Source organism: Oryzias latipes, chromosome 3 (genome assembly GCF_053564925.1).
Source record: "Oryzias latipes strain Hd-rR chromosome 3, Olatipes_Hd-rR_3.1".
Lineage (NCBI taxonomy): Eukaryota > Metazoa > Chordata > Actinopteri > Beloniformes > Adrianichthyidae > Oryzias > Oryzias latipes.
The window spans coordinates 314,667-335,454 of NC_136239.1; the positions used below are offsets into that span (position 1 = coordinate 314,667).

The following is a 20,788-nucleotide window of genomic DNA, read 5'->3' on the forward strand; positions in this document are numbered from 1 at the left end:
TGTGTTTCACTCTGTTTTTGGACAAACAAAATGGGTTCTGATCTCCATGAAGCAAAGCTTTTCCTAATACAGTTCCTTGTAGACTGGTAAAAATCATCATGACATACTACATAGTGAAGCATGGCGGTGGGAGTATTATGCAGCCTCAGTGGATGAGGTAGTGAGATAGTAAATTTCACAGGAACATTTGGTTTCTACATATACCTCTGGATTCTCTAGAAAGGACTGTATTAAATATTAGTTCGTACCCCGTCAGTTTCTTGCACAAAGAAATAAATGAATAATGACTCAGAGACACTTATCTTCTTGTAGGTTTACTCCGCACAAAGAGCACAAATTTGTACGCAGGGTTACAGACAGATGAACAGGGTTGTGGCATCAGAGTCCGAACAACGGAGCTCAAAGTCTAAACAAAGAAAACGGGAAAATGGGCTTGGTATATAAGCCCTGCATTTGCATATTCAGAAGATCGTCCGATGGACCCCGTGTGAAAATCACGCCCACGAAGAGACGAGAGAAACTCCAAGGCTAAAGTGAAGATAACTCTGAGGCCTGCTCAGCACATCACACATGCACAGAAAAAAGGGAGGATGAGAATAAACTTCGAGAACAATAGCTTGGCTGTGTCGTCTTCCTGTAATATAATTTTGAGATGACAATACATGCTTAGTAAATTAAGTTTAAACCATTAGTGTAATAAAAGTTAAAGGCAGTTTCTAACTATTCTTCACATACCCCCCTGTTTGTCATATCAAAATTATATACGGAAAGTCAGCAGAACACTTCTCATCATCAACCATATCCCACTTCACGAAGATTTTCAGTATAGACATATCGGCTCTGCATCGAAAACAAAAGGGTATAGGCATATGTAAATACACAAGAATACATAAAAATCAACGTGAATAAATTAACATATCAGAGGTGGTAGGTGATGCATGTGTGTGGCAAGCAAAAACCTCCAGGGCAAAACTTATACCATCTGTGTGAAACATTCATTGAGCAGTCACGGAGGACAAAACTCCACCGCGCCCTTCGGCGGCCATCCCTAAAGGCCCGTACACACCGAGAAGAATTTTGCGCGCGATTTTCGCCGACGTTTAACGCCTCGTGACTAAACAAAGGGCACCAATGTCAGTGTGCACACCGACGCGAAAAAACGCCAAGCGTCAAAGCGTAAAAAAAAAAAAACGCCTCGGGTTCGTTTTTTTTTTTTGACGCCTCGCGTCAAAATCTATTCGACCAATGAGAATGCCGCTTTTGCACACGTGTCTAGAGCCTCTGAAGTTACAGTAAAACACAACTTGGGGGCGCTCAAACACAAAACTGCCTTGCTGAGCACATATACCAGCGAAGAAGATAGACGCCAGGTAGCGTCTACACTGCCGCGAAGAAATAATGACGGACATTCTAAAATATCCCCGAAATATTCATGTTTTCTTTGTTTGATTCTGACAAGCGCGTAAATACTTGCTCTCTTCTTCTGAGTGAAAAGCGACTTTAAGAAGCGTAAAGTTGCGCAGCGCCACCTTGTGTACAGGAGTATTTCTGTTTTACATTAAGCGCCATCTAATGTCAGGGAATGAAATTGCATGTTCGCTCGCATGCAACCTTTGTGGTATCCTAGGCACGTTAACGTTGGGAGTTGGGTCATCTACTAGACAGTGCTCTGAACCTTTTTTCTTCAATGGTTTGTGATCTTCACTGGTGTCCATGGATTACATGAAATCTTTCCACCTTTATCCACCTTTGTCATGGTAGGGAGAACACCTCAATGGAAGGGGGGGTCATCTAAGATAGCACAAGGGTTAAGATTTAGTTTCCACATCCCTTTTTCAAAAATATGTTATATCCTCTGTTGTCTTTAGAACAGCTGTGATGAGGGTCCTCCTAAAAAAGAGCCTGAAGTATTAGGCTATGTTCCTCAATTTACCATTTTTAAGTTAAAAATCCCTTAATCCCAGTGACCGGTTAGTAAAAACAACATGACATTTAAGAGCTACATCTACTGGATTTCAATGCGGCATTTGGTATATTTGATCACTGAATCCTTTTCATCGGATGGACTCCTAACTGGCTTCTCTGGTGTAGTACACCCACCAGCCTCTTTGTCAGGTCCACCTTTGTAGAACCGGGTTGGACCCCTTATGTCTTCAGAACCGCCTTGATCCTTGGTGGCAGAGATTCAACAAGGAAACATTCCTCAGAGACTTTGGTTCATGTTGACATGACAGCATCAGTTGCGAGAGATTTGTCTGCTGAACATCCATGATGCCGGTTTCCCGTTCCACCACATCCCAAAGGTTCTCTATTGGGTTCTGGTGACTGTGGAGGCCGTTTGAGTCCAGAAAACTCATTGTCATGTTCTAAAAAACCAGTCTGAGAGGATTCCAGCTTGATGACATGGAGCCTTATCCTGCTGGAAGTAGCATCAGAAGATGGAACACTGTGGTCAGAAAGGGATGGACATGGTCAGCATGAATACTCAGGTAGGCTGTGGGGTTGTGAAGGAATTTATTTTTTGTGGTTCTCATTTCTCCTAGGCTTTTATCTTATCTTTATTTCATTGAAGATTTCTTACAGGTTTACTGTGTAAGGTTCCCATACTTTGAATTTCAAAGGGGCTTCCTGAACATTGCATATGTAAAGAGGTTGTGATGCTGGAGCTTCGAACTCATCCCCTTCAAGGAGGAAACGGTCTTTGATCTTCTGAGGCCATTTGGTTGTAGGTCTGACTTGGATCAAAAATCAATCATCTTATGGACTGACTCCATCCCTGGGAATCGCCACAGGCATCTGCTCCCGTGTGGGGAACAAAGGTGTATTGTCTACTGTATGCTAGGTAAATCCGGCCACATGTGGGGGACCACCTAGGGAGCCATTTGGTTGCGGGACCATGTCAGTCTGGGAAGTGACTTCAGACGCGGGAAACGGATGCTGACTCCTAATATGGACTGACAGAAGGAGGCAGGCTCCCTGCCAGCCAATCCGAGCGTCCAGAGGAGGAGTCTGGACGCCATGCTGTGTTACGAAGGAGGAGGCTGAAACCGAGATGTTAAAACAGCTGGACGGAGGAACTTTCGTTGTTCCCAACAGGCTGACACGGTAAGACGTTTGTAATTTGGCGCTGTGCAAGTTCTGAAACTTTGGGAAACCGGATATCTGTTATATTTTGTTTTACTCTGTTTTTAGAAATATTGTTAGGGAAATAAATGTGTTAATCTTTAATCCGGCCGAGTTCCGTGGTTTCTCCTTCTCGACTTTATTGAACAGGCAACAAGGAAAGTAATCTCAAAGCGACAGATTATTATTTCCAACAACTTTGGTGACCCCGACCGTGAAAGGTGGGAAAGGAACGCGGAATCGCAACGCGGATTAGACCGGTTGAACCGGAACATAGTGGTTTATAACGAGATCTCTGAGACTTTCGGCGAAAAGTAGGTGACGCGTCCCCCCTCACGTGGTCAATTTCCCTCGGGGCCCCATCATTAACAAGGTAAGCAGGAACCTGTTCATAAATTCTGCATATTGACAAGGTTATTCTCTTAGTGAATAACTAAAAATTGTGGGGAAGTGGATTGTGTGAGCGGCATAGCGCACCTATAAGTTTTGTGGTTCACCCTACTGAAACAGCAAATTGGACCTAGGAAATTTATGAAATTGAATTTGAGGAAATTGAGCAGGTTTTGTGTCAGTTCAGCCTGTCAAAAATTGAATAAACACTAAATTGGGAGCGTGTGATATTTGGATTACGTTAAAATTTAGTAGGTTTTGCGTCTGTTTGAGCCTGTACAAAATCCCGTACGAAAAAACGGTGTTACTATAGGAAATAATTTTGCGCGTTTTAGGATTTTCGGAAACACCAGGAAGGCGGCGAACCTTCACAAATTATTTTTATGCGGAGAGAAACCACAGAGAGATTCACAATTAAAATGAAAGGTGCACTAGACAGAAAAAATGAGGAAACCGGTGTATTTTGTTTTGACGACAGACCACGTGACGAGGACAATAGCGGTGACGGTGACTTGAATGATGCTGAATGGGCGAGAACGTATGAGATTTTGGAAAGCCAGGTGTTGGGTGGAATAGAGAAGAGTAAGAGAGAGAAGGAGAGAGTGAAATTGCGTGATGTGTGGGTTCAGATGGATTTGAAACGGACTGAAAGTTGGTTGACATTTAGTCAGCAGTTACGAAGGAATGAGGATTGTGTGATGAAACAGGTTCGGGAGTTGGAGGTGAAGGTAAAAGAAGGATCATGGATGGAAAGGATAGGAAATAAACGGAGACACAAGGAAGCTGATGAAATTAGACGCGTGCTTCATCAGTTAACTCTTGCTGCTACAGCATTAGCTGTGGTAAAGGCGGAGCAGGAGAGACATGAATCTCCTGTGAGGCTATCTTCCCCCAAAGCCCCCCTCCCTCTTTACCCTCCCCTTCCAGTAGGGACAGAAACCCCTCCAGTTGCTTTTCCCCCTCCTTATGCTTCACAAAACATGTACCCAATGTTGAAAATTTGTGGTGGAGTTGCTTGTGACATGGATGAAGATTTAACCCCTGAGGAAAAACAGCATGTAGCCCTCATGCTGCGGGAGAGACGATCCAAAAGGGGTGACAAAGGAGCAGACCTCCCCCGAGATCTCATGAATCCTCAGCCAGAAACCCCCTCTGGGCCATGGGTAAGTTATGCAGGCGCATGCGCTTATCCTGACTCTAACAGTCCTCCAGTCTCACAGGTAGGAGCTGAGACACCAGTGATTGACCCTCAGGTCCAACAGATCCTGCAAGCATATGAGAACCGCACTGTGCATCTTGAGAATGCCTTGCAGCGCCTGGCAGGTCAGTATCAATCACCAGCTGAATTCAAAAAATGTCAAAGGTTGATATTTTCAGACCAGAAAGGCGACAAATCTGAGGAGGAGGAGGAGGATGAAGACTCTCCACGCCGACCACGTGTCCCTGTCACCAATCAGGATTTGACGCAGGTAAGTAGACTACAATACAATTTAAGACCCAGAAAAGGTAAGAAAGGTGGGGACTCAAAACATATGTTTCCTATGATAGCGACGGGAGCTGGTGTGCCTATTTATCAGCCCCTTCCGCTAAAGGATGTGTCGACACTTGGTGAACGTTTACCACGTGTGGCGAATGGTGGACGTAACTTCCTCCAGCAATTATGTACAGTTATGCAGGGTCATGTTCCCTGTATGGGTGATTTGAGACAGATTTTGGGCATAACAGCAACAATTACTGAGATCCAGTCTATAGAACAGCGTGCGGATGTGCAGGACCTTCCGGACTCCACTCTTTTAGTGGAGGTTCAAGGTCCAGTTTTTGATACCATCAGAGAACTTTTTCCAGATCCACAGACTGCAGCTCCATCCTGTTTCCCCTTCACAGGTAAGGACCCCAACACATTTTACTCAGAGTGCGTCCAGAAATGGACAGACAGCACGGGCAGAGATCCCAGCCTGTCACCTCCTGAGACAGTCATGTTTAGGACTGGAATCCTGGCAGAATTGCCTCAGGATGTGCAGGATTCATTAAAAGCAGACCCAGACTTGATGGCGAGTGATGAGGGTCGTTTCAAAAGGCATTTGGGTTATCATTGCAAAGCACATTTGGACAAAAAAGACAAAGCGGAGGGAGAGATTGAACAGCTAAAAACACAGTTATTAAAACTCCAACTAGCACAGGCTCGTAAAGAATCCACTCAGGATAAACAAGATAAAAAGGAGGTTAAAAAAGAAAATAACATGATGAGTCAAATATCCCCAGAACCAGCAGCGATTATGTGGCAGGCGCCGGTTTACGGAGACCGAGGCAGGAGAAGAGGTGCATATCCTGGAAGACGTGGACCACCCAGGGGACCCCCGCCTGCAGCAGCTAGAGATGAATGCTTCATCTGTGGCGCTCTGGATCATTGGGCAAAGGGACCACAGGAGTGGCAAACCGGACAATACCACTAGGGGTGCCCAGGAACCTTGGGACCACTTGGTGATGCAGGAGCCATGGTCCCTTTCAAACTCAGAGGTAATCATATGATGGGATTAGTGGATACTGGAGCGACTTGTTCCTCTATAAACTGTCAGTTACCTACATCTGCTCTGACAAATGAACATATGAACTTTGTTGGCTTCTCTGGGACACCTCAAAACCTGCAAAAGATCATCCCACTCACTTTTGAAATGGCTGGTCAGAAGGTGGAACATTCATTTGTGCATTCACCACATACACCTGTGAATCTGTTGGGACGGGATATTCTTGTCAAAACAGGTGCCAGCATCCTATGTTCTCCAGATGGGATACAGATCACCTTCCCGAATGGACAGGTTCTGACTGGATGCCATGGCACACAATATGAGGGACAGTGGTTGCTGCAGCCTCAAGCACAGCCAACCCCCACTGCTGACATCTACTGGGCCCTGTTGGATCCGGAGACCCCTGAAACGCCAGGTGTTTTTTATGAATTTCAGGTGTGGAAATCCTGGATCTTGTCTTTAAAGCCATATTTCCCGCCTCCAGATGAGCTGCACTGCACACTTTATTACGACAGAGAGGAAGATCAACTATATCAGGAAGCATTTCATCAGGTTGAAGGCCACACGTGGCATTTAACTTCCACTGATATATATATTGGTCCGGAGGGTGTAGCGGCTCATTGTGTATTAACACACACACAAATGCAATGGTATCGGATGTTAGACACAGCGGTGCCACACATATCATTAGCATTATCCCCTGGTGATGAGGCTCGACAACTCGGACCCATGACTAAGAGGGGCGTGAACAACACAGACTGGCAGGATTGTGCTCATCCAGGTGTCCAATTTTCTCCATCTACAAAAATGTACAGAATAACTTTGCCTTTGACTACTAACTCCTCAATACTGGAGCATGTATGCATTGCCAGACATCATGGCAGGCAGAAGACGGATCATGAAGATGCAGAGGGGTTATTAAAAGTCTTTATGGTCTGTCTGTCCATTTGATGTTGGTTCATGCTCCACCATTCCCCCGGTGGAGATTCAGGTAACTGCAGGAGCCAAGGTGTTCAGACCACAATACCGCTGGGTGAAGGATGCAGATGAAGGGATGGAGGAAACTCTGACTGGTTTGTGGAAATCTGGTGTTATTGAGCATTCGCAGTTGTCATGGTGTACTCCTTTGCGACCGGTTTTGAAAGCAGATGGTGAAACATATCGAATGGCGCATGATTTAAGGGCTGTGAATGATGTCACCATTACTCCAGTCCTTCCTGTGCCTGATCCACATCGCATGCTGTCAATTTTAACCCCACAATGTGTGTGGTTCACTGCTATTGATTTAGCAAATGCTTTCTTTTGTATTCCGTTACATGAGAACAGCAGACATCTATTTGCATTTCAATATAAGGGCGTCCGCTTGCAGTACACTTGTTTGCCACAAGGCTTTAGAAACTCTCCTGGCATTTTCAATCAGTGTTTGAAATCTTGTCTACAGGATCTTGAGCTGCCAGGAGGTTGTGTTTTGCTGATGTATGTTGACGATCTCTTGCTAGCAGCTCCCACTGCTGAAACCTGCCTTCAGGCGACGAAAGATCTTCTCCTGAAGTTGTGTAATTTAGGTTTTAAAGTGTCTAAAAAGAAATTGCAATGTTGCAGACGAGAGGTTACATTTCTTGGCAGAATTGTTTCTAGCACGGGATCATCAATGTCTACGGAGCATAGAATGTCTATTTTGCAGCATAAACGTCCAGAGACAGTCAGAGACATGTTGGCTTTCTTAGGTCTTTGTGGTTACAGTAGACATTTTCTTCCTTGTTTTGTAGAACGCACTGCCCCCTTGAGGTCAATAATTAAAGAACAGGGTGTAACTAACCTCACAGCCGTGTTAAACTGGACAGCAGAAACTGATGAGATTTTTGTCACATTAGTGCAGGACATGGCATGCGCGGCTGCTCTCGCACCACCAGATTATACTCAGCCGTTTTATCTTGATGCTTCTATGACACCCACAGTTGTTAATGCTGTTCTTTTTCAGAAGAATCAGGGTAGACGGGATGTGCTGATGTATTGTAGCATCTCCCTGGATGCTGTTGAAGCCCGCGCACCGCTTTGTACTCGCTATGCTGCAGGATTAGCAAAAGTCATTCTAAAAACAGCACACATTGTGATGTCGCATCCTTTGATAATTTTGACAGAACATTCAGTCACATCGTATGTTGCGTCATCTTCTTTTACACTGTCATTTTTGAGACAGACGAGGCTCATGAAAACTCTGACAGCTCCAAATATTCAATATCAACACACGGGGATTAACATGTCAGAGGGAATTTCTGTGGACCCTCACTCTTGCTCTGTAGCTGTGGCGAAGGAGCTGCGAACTAGGCCTGACTTGGAGACAAAGCCTCTTCCAGCAGGAAGGATTTTCTTTACAGATGGTTGCTGTTTCCGCTCCAAAGCTGGACCCCTTCAGGCAGCAGCTGCCGTGGTTGAGTTTTCTGGAGGTAAGTTCATCACTTTGACTGCACAAACTTTGACAGTTAAGCCGTCAGCACAGGCAGCAGAAGTTCTGGCCCTGTGCCTGGCCCTTGAAGCTGCATCTGGAGAGCAGGTAACAGTATATTCGGACTCTGCTTATGCAGTGTCGGCTGCGTTGTTGGATCTCGCTGCATGGAAAAGGAACTCTTATCTTACAGCAAGAGGTGAGCCCATAGCTCATAAGGATCTGATGCAGCGACTGGATCATGCGCTGCAAATGCCTTCCAGAGTGGCGGTGGTCAAAGTTCCGGGTCACAGTAAAGGTAATTCTTTAACAACAAAGGGAAATAATGCTGCTGATGCGGCTGCGAAGGCAGCAGCAGGGTACAACCCCACACTTCAAATGGTAAGTGTTTACACACCACCTGAGCTGTTGGAGAGTCCCACGCATGATGACCTGGTGACCTTGCAATCCAAAACCTCGCCAGAGCAGAGATCCTATTGGCTTCAAAGAGGTGCAGTGAAAACCTCGGATGGATTGTGGGTTGGTCCGTATGGCCAGCCTGTGGCACCAGACGGGCCTCTTCTCCAGCAAGTCCTTAAGGAAAGCCATGGCCCGGCGCATTTAGGTCCATCTGTCATGATGACAAAGCTGTGCATGTGGTGGCATCCCAGGTTACGTGATGTATGTCATGCTTATGTGCAAAACTGTACAGTTTGTCAGTCCTACAATGTTAGGCCCACCCTAAAACCTTTGCCAGGAACTTTTGATCCTGCCCCCTGGCCAGGAGCTGAGATTGTGATGGATTTCACTGACATGATCAACCCCGTGCAAGGTAAGCGGTATTTGCTGGTTCTCGTTGATTCCTTTTCAGGATGGCCGGAAGCCTATCCTTGCAAAAAAGAGGATTCCCTCTCCGTGATCAAAGCACTGGTAAATAATTACATACCCACACATGGTTTCCCTGCAAAAATTAGATCTGACAATGGGACCCATTTCAATGGTAAGCACCTACAGCAAGTTGAAGCATCTTTTGGTTTGCAACATAAGTTTGGCTGTGTTTACCCACTGCGCAAAAGCCCCCAGAATCAGGACATATATTTGTCTGGATATCCTCAGAAATACCCCATATCTGGTGATATCTACGGTGGATACTCTCCGGACATGACTGTCTCTAAGTTCATGTCCTGAGCATATCAACTCCGAGTATGGGACACTTTTATTCTGATAGAATCTGGAGATGAGATTCTCTCCAGATATGAGATGCGTCACTTGTGATATCCAAGGTCAGGATATTTCCAGATTCTCTCCATGTCATATCTGTTGATATCTGATATCCGTATACCAGTCATATCTGAAGTTAGGATTTGGAACATATGGCCAGCAGGCATATCTGAAGAACAAACACTAATGATGTAAGTCAGGATATTTCAAGATACCAGTCATCTCCAAAATATATAAGAAATAAAAGGTAACAGAAAACCGGTATTACTCAAAAATATTTTATTACAAAATAAATAAATAAGTCAAAAACCACAAACAAACATGTATCCTTTTTTTCTCTTCTGCCAGATAGCAGCTCTTGACTGGTGGTGGGTTTCCTTCAGTAAAGCCAGCTGAGTGTCTAAAGAGTAATTTTGGCTCAATTCCACTCCTCCAGTTTTCATCCCAGGCTTTATGGCATTTCAGCATCACCATGGTTAGCCTAGTGGAGCGCCACTTTGGCGAGGCTTGATAATAAGATGGTTTGTCCTCGTCACTTTCCTCGTCGCTGACATAGTTTGCATTGGCTCTTTTTATTTATGACAGATCTTCTTGATTGAGAATCTTCTCAGCAATTTTAACCCTCTTTTTGAAGAGCTGTGGACCAACAGGAAAGGAAAATATTATTTTAATTAGTGGAAACAACATACACAGACATACACAGTTCAACTGGACCATGCATGACCTGAGTAAATGAAACAAGGTCACAAATAGGACAACTCACCTGATCATGCTGACTGGTCCTCCTTTTGACCTCCTCCTTGCTTCTATCTCCATTCTCTCTCTTTGCACTTGAGACTGTCAATAGCTTGATTGCAAGCTCCAAGTCGATGGAAATATGAAATGTACAGAAGATGAGGTCAACATATTGCAAACATGTTTCCAAAGTGGAATATTCAAAATGTGCCATGCAGACTGTCACAGTGGCTTATCTTAATTATCCATTGTCAATGCTATATCGTTATTGTAACTTAGTGTTTGGTCTTAAGACATGGAAACATTAAATGAGCTGTCTATCACACTAATACAATTGCAATCCTATTCAAAAAATCTCTGAAAAGAAAGTAACACTGATTATTGACATTGAGTCTCTCACATTATCTCTAACTTATGGCGAGTTGTGTAAATCCAACTTCATGTGCTTACTTCTAACTTGGTGGAAACTCCAATTTGGTTCCACATCTTTCACTGCTGCCGTCATGTCCTCATTGTGTGGTGTTCTGAAGCTAAAGAAAAGACAATATTTTATAACTGACTGGAGTTCTTGTCAAGTTTCCTTAAACGATAGTGAGAAAGAAACATACTTGTCATCTGCCCGGACCTTCCACTGGAGCTGCTCTCCGAGGTTCTTGTGTTTGTGATGGACAAGAATCTGAAAGAAAGAACAAGTCTGTGAGGATACAGTAACATTGCTGTTATGGCCAATGTTCTAGAATACAGGCACCTGCCCAACACAAAAACCCCCAGCGGCCGAGTGGCAAACTCAAGAACGCATGTAGCTTATAACCCCAAAGGAAGATCCGCCGACGTTTTCCTACCACAGTCAGAAAGAGAATAGTCCTCGCAGGAAAGGTTCAACATAGGCTAAACATGAACAACCTTTTTTAAAGTGCAAAAAAAGTGAACACGTGTTTGTCTGTTTGGCTGCTTTAGTGAATCGTGCTGCTGCTTTTATTCGTCCGTCTTCATGTTACGTGACCGGAACACCAACATGATAACCGAGTCAGCTATCAGTGAGGATCTTAACGGGGTGACGATGTTTCCTGCCGCGCTGAATTCACGCTCCCATGAGGAGCTCGTAGTGCATACAGACGTATATTTTCCTGCCACTTTTGACAGAAGTGCAGAGACATCGGGGCGCCTGCGCTCCACCCTCGCCCCGCAGGCTCCTCGCCTCTCCTTTCCCTCCTCCGGCGCCCTTAGCGAGAGGGGAGCCGACGTTCGGACCCTGTGCAGCCGGTTCGGGCGCAGCTGCCGGTGGACCCCCGTGTCTCCATGCTGCTCACGCTACACAGGCCCCACGGCAGTGGGGGGCGACGTCTGCCGCTCCAGCGGGGGAATCGAGAGGAGTGACGCCGCGGCCGCCCAACACGTAGAACCTAAAAGAAACCTAATTGACATAGTGCCCAGGGTGTCCAACATTTGTCCATAACCGCACGAGAATACACAATAATTAGCAAATATGAATATGTTTATAGTTCAAATCACACACCATATGAGTCCTCTGTGTCTTCAAATAAATAAATAAATAATTTAAGTGTGGGTCCGCGGTGATGACGTCCCGCGGATGATGAGGTTTTACAGTCTGACACCGAATCCCAGGAGAAGCTACTAGGCTGCGCGGATGATCCATGATCCATACGGATCACAGGCCCCGGTTCTGCACAGACGTGTGCCGCGGATTCCACCCCCCAAGCCCCCATCCCCCATCCCCACCACGCACTTCATTTAACCTGTTCGGTCACGTCCTGCTGTTTACCGCGTCAAAGTCGCTGTTCGACGTCTGTCCGTTAGGTGATGACATGTTTCTGGGTTACTTGAAGTTTTATACAAAAGCGAAGTTTTTCAGCACAAAATATTTTTACACACGGAAGATACATACGGAAACTTCGAGGGGGGGTCGTATCCGGTGTTCTTGTAGCTTCTTCTTGGTTTTCTCCACGTCGTCCAGCCTCTGTGATTATGTTTCAATCGCTTCAGATGAACTTTTCCTGGCAAAAGGGAAGGATGTGGTTTATTTTTGCTATTTAAAATAGCCCCGGAATTGGTTAAATATAACCCCGTAGCCTCCAAGCCCCGAATATAACTATAACATGCCCATTTAGATCAAAAGTTTTACCTGAACTTATCGGCTCGGCCGGGTCACTGCCGCCAACTCCCGGATCCTCTGAGGTCTTTTCGCTGTGAGGACGCGGTCGGCCTCGCTTACTAGAGGGTGTCCATGTCTCCTATGGTCAACTTTTATTCTTTTTTTCCGTCTTCATCTTCGGACCTAACGCTCCGTGCCGCCATTGTTTTCAAACAGACTGCGTCATGGCAGCGCGGAGCGCTGTAACTTGACAGCTGATTGGTCGCGTTGCAGAACGTGACCAATCAAATTTCACTTTACTGGAGCTCGGGTAAGACGTCACGGCCGTTCGTTCTCCTCGTGTTGTTTAGCGGCTTCGAAACTACTGAAGACGTTTTGTTCCCGGCAGCATTTGGAGAAAGGGCTGGAGTGTGACCCAAAAATCTATGATAAATAAAATAAAAAATGAAAGAAGTTTCTTTTAAAATCATGCACAAAATTTACCCCACTAATCAATTCATGCTAACATACATTAAAAAATTGATTTGTCCCTTTTGCAAAGAACATCCAAAAGCAATTAATCTTCTTTTTTGGAATTGTACTGAAATTAGAATTTGATAATTTTTTTGGTAATTTTTTTAGAAGTGTTTACAATTTATCAGTAATCATATTCACCCCAACTTCACTCTGAAATTCGAATATATAATTTTTGGGTTTTATAATAAAAACTTGGACTCAAATAAAAACTAATAATTAATGTTATTATTATATTTGGCAAATTGTATATTCATAAATGCTAATTTTATTCATCTTCTATCCCCCCCCCCCCCCCCGTGTTAATCAAACAAATTGAAATGTATCTCAGTTAAATCTCTGAAAGCCTTAAGAAAGCTGTATGTTTGTATGAAAGTTGTGGAAACCTGAATGTTTTTGTGTAAAATGCATGTAATATGTTTGCTCTCCTGGCTGTACCTACATTTTGAACAATAAAGTTAAAAAAAATAAACTTTCTTCACCCACTCCCTGAAAACACTAAACAGAGCAGCAGTTATCATTGATTTCTTACCAAAAACGATACTAAAGTTTTTTAAAAGGTTTCTTATGGTTTTTTTTGGTATAATATGAGATACTGTTTTACAAAACATCACAAAAGACTTTCCTGCCACTTGATACATGCTCAGGAAGAAATTGGCTGTTGAAAATGACAAAATTTGTTGTATGCCCGAAGTGCTATTGTATTTATTACCTTTGATGAAGCAATGAGGATATTACTGTATATCTTAATCAAACTTGGGTTGACTTGTCAATACTTTTCACACCTGTTTTTAAAAATTTGTGGGAAAATATAAGTGCAGAGCAAACTCTCAAATATATGTGCTTTTGAAGTATCTTGTGCACATAAATTGCTAGGCAAGGCACTTATCAAACAAGTGATACATATAATATCCAGAGACAATACATGTCCTAATGCAGTATCGCCTTTGCACAAATCACAAAATACGGTGTAGGTACCATAACCTTTCGGCCTGGAACTTCCGTTCGGGGTCCTTTCGACTGAGTATAACGTCACACTACGGAAACCCCACTTGGACAAACTACGTAGCGTTGACATCTGCTTGGGCGCTACGTATTTTCATTTCACGTTCCCTTTTGTAACCTAAAGGAGTTTTCCCCCATAAATTGTGTATGACAATATTCTTTGTCATTTTTATAAAGACATGTTGTCACAATCCGCTCGTTACTCCAGTTTAAGTTCAGCCGTGGCTGAAATTTTTGTCAGCACGGCTAAATGTTGCCCTTCCGGGTCCGTTCTGTCAATAATAAAGCAATGGGTGCACAGATAAAAAGAACTATAAGAGAACATGAATTCAATAATAATCATAACAATAATAAAGGCACCTTTCGAATACTATCTCGCAGCTCTGTTCGTTTACAACAGACGTCATAATATTATTTATTAATATTATTAATATTAGTATCGTAAATTGGTGAATAAGGGAAAGAGTAAGGTGATGAGGTGTACGAGGTTAAAGGGTGAACGTAGATTGAATGTGGCATTAAATGGGGAGTTGTTGGAAGAGGTAGAGTGTTTTCAGCATTTGGGGTCGTGTGTCTGTGTGGATGGTGGAATAGGGGAAGAGGTAGAGTTTAGAATGAACGAAGTACGAAAGATATGGGGGGGGGGGGGGGATGAAGAGAGTGATTGAATGTAGATCACTGGAAAAGCATGCGAAACGGAGATTGTATGAGGGTGTGGTGGTGCCTGCAGCGTTATATGGGGCTGAAACAGAGTCTGAAAGTGGCGGAAAAGAGGAAGCTGAATGTAGTTGAGATGAGATGTTTGAGGAGTATGTGTGGTGTGACGCGTATGGATCGTATGAGAAATGAAGTTATCCGAGAGAGAACTGGTGTGATGCGAGAGTTGGCCTATAGAGCAGAGCAAAAGGCACTGGGATGGTTTGGACATGTTGAAAGAATGGAAAGGGAGCGTTTGGTGAAAAGGGTATATGAATCTGATGTGAGTGGAGTGAGAATGAGAGGAAGACCGCGAATGGGATGGACAGAGGGTGTAAGGAGAGCGTTGAATGCAAGAGGGATGACTGTGGTGCAGGGGAGAGAGGCTGCTCAGGACAGGGATGGGTGGAGAGAGTTTGTGTATGAATGAATGGATGGGTGTGGTAGAAGTCTGGTCTTGGGATGAAGCGGCAAGGGGAAACCAGCCTTGGCTGAGGCCCTGCTGTGGAGGTGCCCACACTGGAGTGTGCAGCTGACCCTGGTGCAGTGTGGTGTGGCTTAGACCAGGCCTTAGACCAGTCTCACACACACTAACGCACACACACACGCACACACTGAAGGGGGAGGGTTTGGGGAAGAGAAGGAGGGAGTTAAAATTGTGTGCCCTGTCTAGGCTACCCCACCTTGGTGGGACACAGCCTTGGTAAATAGATAGATAGTATCGTAAATTGTCCAGACCAATCACTGTCTGACACGTCATCAGACCAACACACAGCCAATCACATAATGTGACGTCAGCACTAGTCGAAGGACCCCAAAGGGAAGTTCCAGGCCGAACGGTTATGGTACCTACAGCGGCAATGGTAACTACGGAGGATATGCACCAGAAATACCTCAACACTTAGATAAGTATACACTACAGATACTACAGGATATTTACCTTCTTCAGTATCTTTACTCCAGATATTTTCAGATTTGACTTCAAGTCATATTCGGAACTTGGATATGGCCAAAATAAGACACAACCAGTATCTTCTGCCCGGATACCTTCAGATATGCTGCATGTCTGGATATGCACCAGAAATGCCTCAACACTTAGATAAGTATACACTACAGATACTACAGGATATTTACCTTCTTCAGTATCTTTACTCCAGATATTCCCAGATTTCAGTTCAGGTCATATTCTGAACTTGGATATGGCCAAAATAAGACACAACCAGTATCTTCTGCCCGGATATCTTCAGATATGCCGCATGTCTGGATATGCACCAGAAATGCCTCAACACTTAGATAAGTATACACTACAGATACTACAGGATATTTACCTTCTTCAGTATCTTTACTCCAGATATTCCCAGATTTCAGTTCAGGTCATATTCTGAACTTGGATATGGCCAAAATAAGACACAACCAGTATCTTCTGCCCGGATATCTTCAGATATGCCGCATGTCTGGATATGCACCAGAAATGCCTCAACACTTAGATAAGTATACACTACAGATACTACAAGATATTTACCTTCTTCAGTATCTTTACTCCAGATATTTCCAGATTTGACTTCAGGTCATATTCGGAACTTTGATATGACCAAAATAAGACACAACCAGTATCTTTTGCCCGGATATCTTCAGATATGCTGCATGTCTGGATATGCATTAGAAATGGGCCAGATTCTTTAGATATTTAAGAAAGTATCCACAACAGATATTGAGGATTCTGGCTCTTTTCGCGCAGTGTACCATCCTTCTTCACAGGGCTCTGTGGAACGTATGAATCGCACGTTAAAAGAAAAGTTGGCAAAAATATGCACCTCCACTAATTTAGATTGGGTGACTGCTCTTCCATTAGCTTTGTTGGCTGTCAGACAATCAGTGAATCGCAGAACAGGTTTCTCTCCGTTCGAACTTTTGACCGGTAGATTGATGCCAGGTCCCTCGTCGACTATTAGACCTTTAGACGACGCCCACTCCCCCAACAGGTCCTTAGTCACATATTGGAAAATGTTGCATGCTTTCTCATCCGCTTTTTCTGCGCAGATTCGAAAGAAGGACGTGCCCCCAGCTGACCCACCAGGTGCAGACCTAGCTGACTGGACGCACGTTTACGTCAAAGCGTACAAAAGGAAGTGGTCAGAGCCTAGGTGGACGGGTCCCTATCGTGTTACAGCTCGAACGACGTCTGCTGTGCAGCTGCAATTCAGACACAACAAGTGGTACCATTACTCCATGTTAAGACCTTGCCTTTCACAGGAACGTGGACGGGACGCCAGTTAAATCTGAACGGGACACTGAACTGTTTGTTGTTCAAACTTTTGCATTCAATTTCTATTTTTTCATTTATATTTTTCCATTCATTTCTATTTTTTCGTTTATAATTTTACATTCCATTTCTATTTTTTCATTTATATTCTTCCACTCATTTCTATTTTTTCATTTATAATTTTACATTTATCTTTTTATATTCAATTTCTCTTTTTTCCGTTTGTATTTTCTATTTTGATTTTACTTTTTGCATTCCATTTCCATTTTAACTTTCTACATATATTTTTACTATCGTTTTATATTTCTGTGTTGTGTGCTTTGCCCATGTCTGTGTCTAATATGTTTTCTTCCGCTAGTGGACTGGGATTCTCCCAGTCCAAGAGAGGGAAATGGACATTAGCAGGTATTAGTTTTGTTGTATTTTTAATATTTCTTGTATGGTTTACCTTTTCTGATGTACAAACCCACAGGCAGACAACTACAGGACATGACAGAACCAGGCGCAATGCATTTTATGATATCTGGACTTATACCAGGGAAGCTGAACAATTAATGTGTGGTTCTCTGGCACCCCCCGTAGAATTCCCTTATTTTTGCTACAATTCTAATCAGACAATGGATGTATTGATTATAGCACCAAGGGGGAATTTTAAACATAATCACTGGGGAACAGCAAGTGAGTGGCGGGGTTATCATTGGTACATCCGAGGATTGTCAGGGGATGAAGGATGGGGATCTATATTTAGATCCACAGCAGAATCATCTTGGGAGAAAGGTACCTTTGGTTGGACATCCCAGGCTCAACAATGGTCCAGAATCATTTCTAATTTTACAGTTTCAGATTCATTTTTTACTTTCCGTGTGAACACTACTGGTCAACTTTTTCCTACACCAACAAAGGGCTACATCACTTTTTGCTCACGATTACTTATTTGTGCATGGCCAAATGGAAAAGATCCGTGTTGGCAGCTTATGTTCTGCCCAGACTTCAATGCTACCACCCCCACCCCCGTAAGGACAGTGTCAGGTGTCGGTCCGGCCAGACAGGTTAAAATTATAGAAGGTACTCCTTCTCCAGACAATTGGTTCCAAGCTATAACAGGTATTAGTGCAGACGCTAATAACTGGTTGTTAATGGTAGAACAGGCAGCTAACACAACCAACGCTGATTGTCTGGTTTGTATGGGCCCCAGACCTTTACTTAAGGTGGTGCCTGCCACTGTTACATCACAATGTATTGCAGACGTCATGGTCAATTCAATTCCTAACAAATTACAATGTAATGACTTAAATCAGTACTATCCAGTGGTCCCCAGCGAGAAAGGTAAGCCCATTTTTGACAGGAAAGTAGCCAAACAAAATTTTTCATGTTTTGAATTTTCAGAGGATAAAGGTATTATGTCTTTGGGAAAAATTGATTATGACTGGTGTAATAATATTCAAACCTTCAGTAACTTCAAACCTGTCTCCAGAGCTGACCTCTGGATTTGGTGCGGGACGGATCAGATTTTTGACAGGTTACCTATGAATGCATCAGGACGTTGTGCTCTAATATCACTATTACTCCCTGTGTATGTTCAACCTGTTGCTTTGTCAGATTTCTTAGCTGTGGTGGAACAAAAACACGAATCCAAACCAACCTGGAGGAAGCGATCAACACATTGGAATGCTGCAGATCCAACTTATATTGACGCATTAGGTGTGCCCCGTGGTGTGCCCGATGAATATAAATCAGTCAATCAGGTGGCAGCCGGTTTTGAAAGTATTTTTCTATGGGTAACTCCTAATAAAAACGTTGACAGAATTAATTACATCCATTACAATGTTCAAAAATTAGGAAACTACACTATTGTAGGTTTTGAAGCAGTTCATGAACAGTTAAAGGCCACATCATTAATGGCATTCCAAAACAGAATTGCGTTAGATATGTTATTGGCAGAGAAATCTGGCGTTTGTGGTATTTTTGGGGATCAATGTTGTTCTTTTATCCCCAACAATACACAGTCAGATGGAAAATTGACAGTGGCGATTGAAGGTATGCGCACATTGAATAACAAAATGAAGGAACATGCAGGCGTAAATACATCTATGTGGGGTGACTGGCTCAAAATGTTTGGTCCATGGAAAACTTTAGTCTCATCCGTTCTCGTTTCAGGAGCAGTTTTTTCAGCGATTCTCACACTGTGTGGTTGTTGTTGTATTCCCTGCCTTAGGACCCTTATGACACGCCTAATAGAGCAGGCTCTGGGAGAAAAGGTTCGGGAATACGGACAATATACAATGTTACCTGTTAGTGATCCCTTTTCACCACACTGGGTGGGAAATCAGTCTGTGTGAGTTTGTTCTGTTTAACCTATCTCCATTTTTTCCCTTAATTCTAGGTGTTTTCTTTTCTTTATAGGAAGTGTTATCTTTGTTGTATTTTTTACCTTTTTACTTTTATATTTTGACTTTTTTAAATTTAAATTTGACTACTATTTCATGTATTGTTCTTTGTAAATGCCAATGTGCCAAATATCTAATGAAGCATAAGTATCCTTAGGGATGGTCGCCGATGGGGCACGGGACCGTAGCGAGAATTTTCCCTGTCCAACTGAACGTTTCTTAAAGATGGTTAATGCAAACTCTGACAGGTTTTCGCTCCTACACTTATGAATAGATCATTCACACCTTTGAAGGGCACATTGGTTCTGCTAAAGATTGTGAGGGCTTGAGACCACAGCTGTTTTGATTGCATGATGTGATGATGTGTTTTTATTTTTTGTGTGACCTCACTTCGTGAGGTCAAGAGAGGGAAACTGAAGGAATTTATTTTCTGTGGTTCTCATTTCTCCTAGGCTTTTATCTTATCTTTATTTCATTGAAGGTTTCTTACAGGTTTACTGTGTGAGGTTCCCATACTTTGAATTTCAAAGGGGCTTCCTGAACATTGCATATGTAAAGAGGTTGTGATGCTGGAGCTTCGAACTCATCCCCTTCAAGGAGGAAACGGTCTTTGATCTTCTGAGGCCATTTGGTTGTAGGTCTGACTTGGATCATAAATCAATCATCTTATGGACTGACTCCATCCCTGGGAATCGCCACAGGCATCTGCTCCCGTGTGGGGAACAAAGGTGTATTGTCTACTATGTGGGGGACCACCTAGGGAGCCATTTGGTTGCAGGACCATGTCAGTCTGGGAGGTGACTTCAGACGCGGGAAACGGATGCTGACTCCTAATATGGACTGACAGAAGGAGGCAGGCTCCCTGGCAGCCAATCCGAGCGTCCAGAGGAGGAGTCTGGATGCCATGCTGTGTTACGGAGGAGGAGGCTGAAACCAAGATGTTAAAACAGCTGGACGGAGGAACTTTCGTTGTTCCCAACAGGCTGACACGGTAAGACGTTTGTAATTTGGCGCTGTGCAAGTTCTGAAACTTTGGGAAACCGGATATCTGTTATATTTTGTTTTACTCTGTTTTTAGAAATATTGTTAGGGAAATAAATGTGTTAATCTTTAATCCGGCCGAGTTCCGTGGTTTCTCCTTCTCGACTTTATTGAACGTGCAACAAGGAAAGTAATCTCAAAGCGACAGATTATTATTTCCAACAGTTGGAACCATGCTCAACTGGTACTAAGGGGACCAAAGTGTGCCAAGAAAACATCCCCCACACCATGACACCACCACCACCAGCCTGAACTGTTGATACATAGCAGGATAGATTCAGTATTCCTAGTTTATGACCCAAAAATCCCAAACAAACAGAACATGGCAACAACTCGAGTGCAAAACCAAAC

At 43.6% G+C, this 20,788-nt stretch overlaps 1 long non-coding RNA gene across 1 annotated transcript; it reads right to left on the minus strand.

Moving 5' to 3' along the window:
• Window positions 1-10,120: 10,120 nt before the first annotated feature.
• LOC111946813 (uncharacterized) lies at window positions 10,121-12,751 on the minus strand. Its single transcript, XR_002872584.2, has 6 exons — window positions 12,563-12,751; window positions 12,326-12,434; window positions 11,028-11,095; window positions 10,870-10,949; window positions 10,448-10,543; window positions 10,121-10,320 (listed from the first exon to the last, which is right to left on the minus strand). It is a non-coding gene; the product is annotated as an uncharacterized LOC111946813 (long non-coding RNA).
• Between the last annotated feature and the right edge of the window lie 8,037 nt (window positions 12,752-20,788).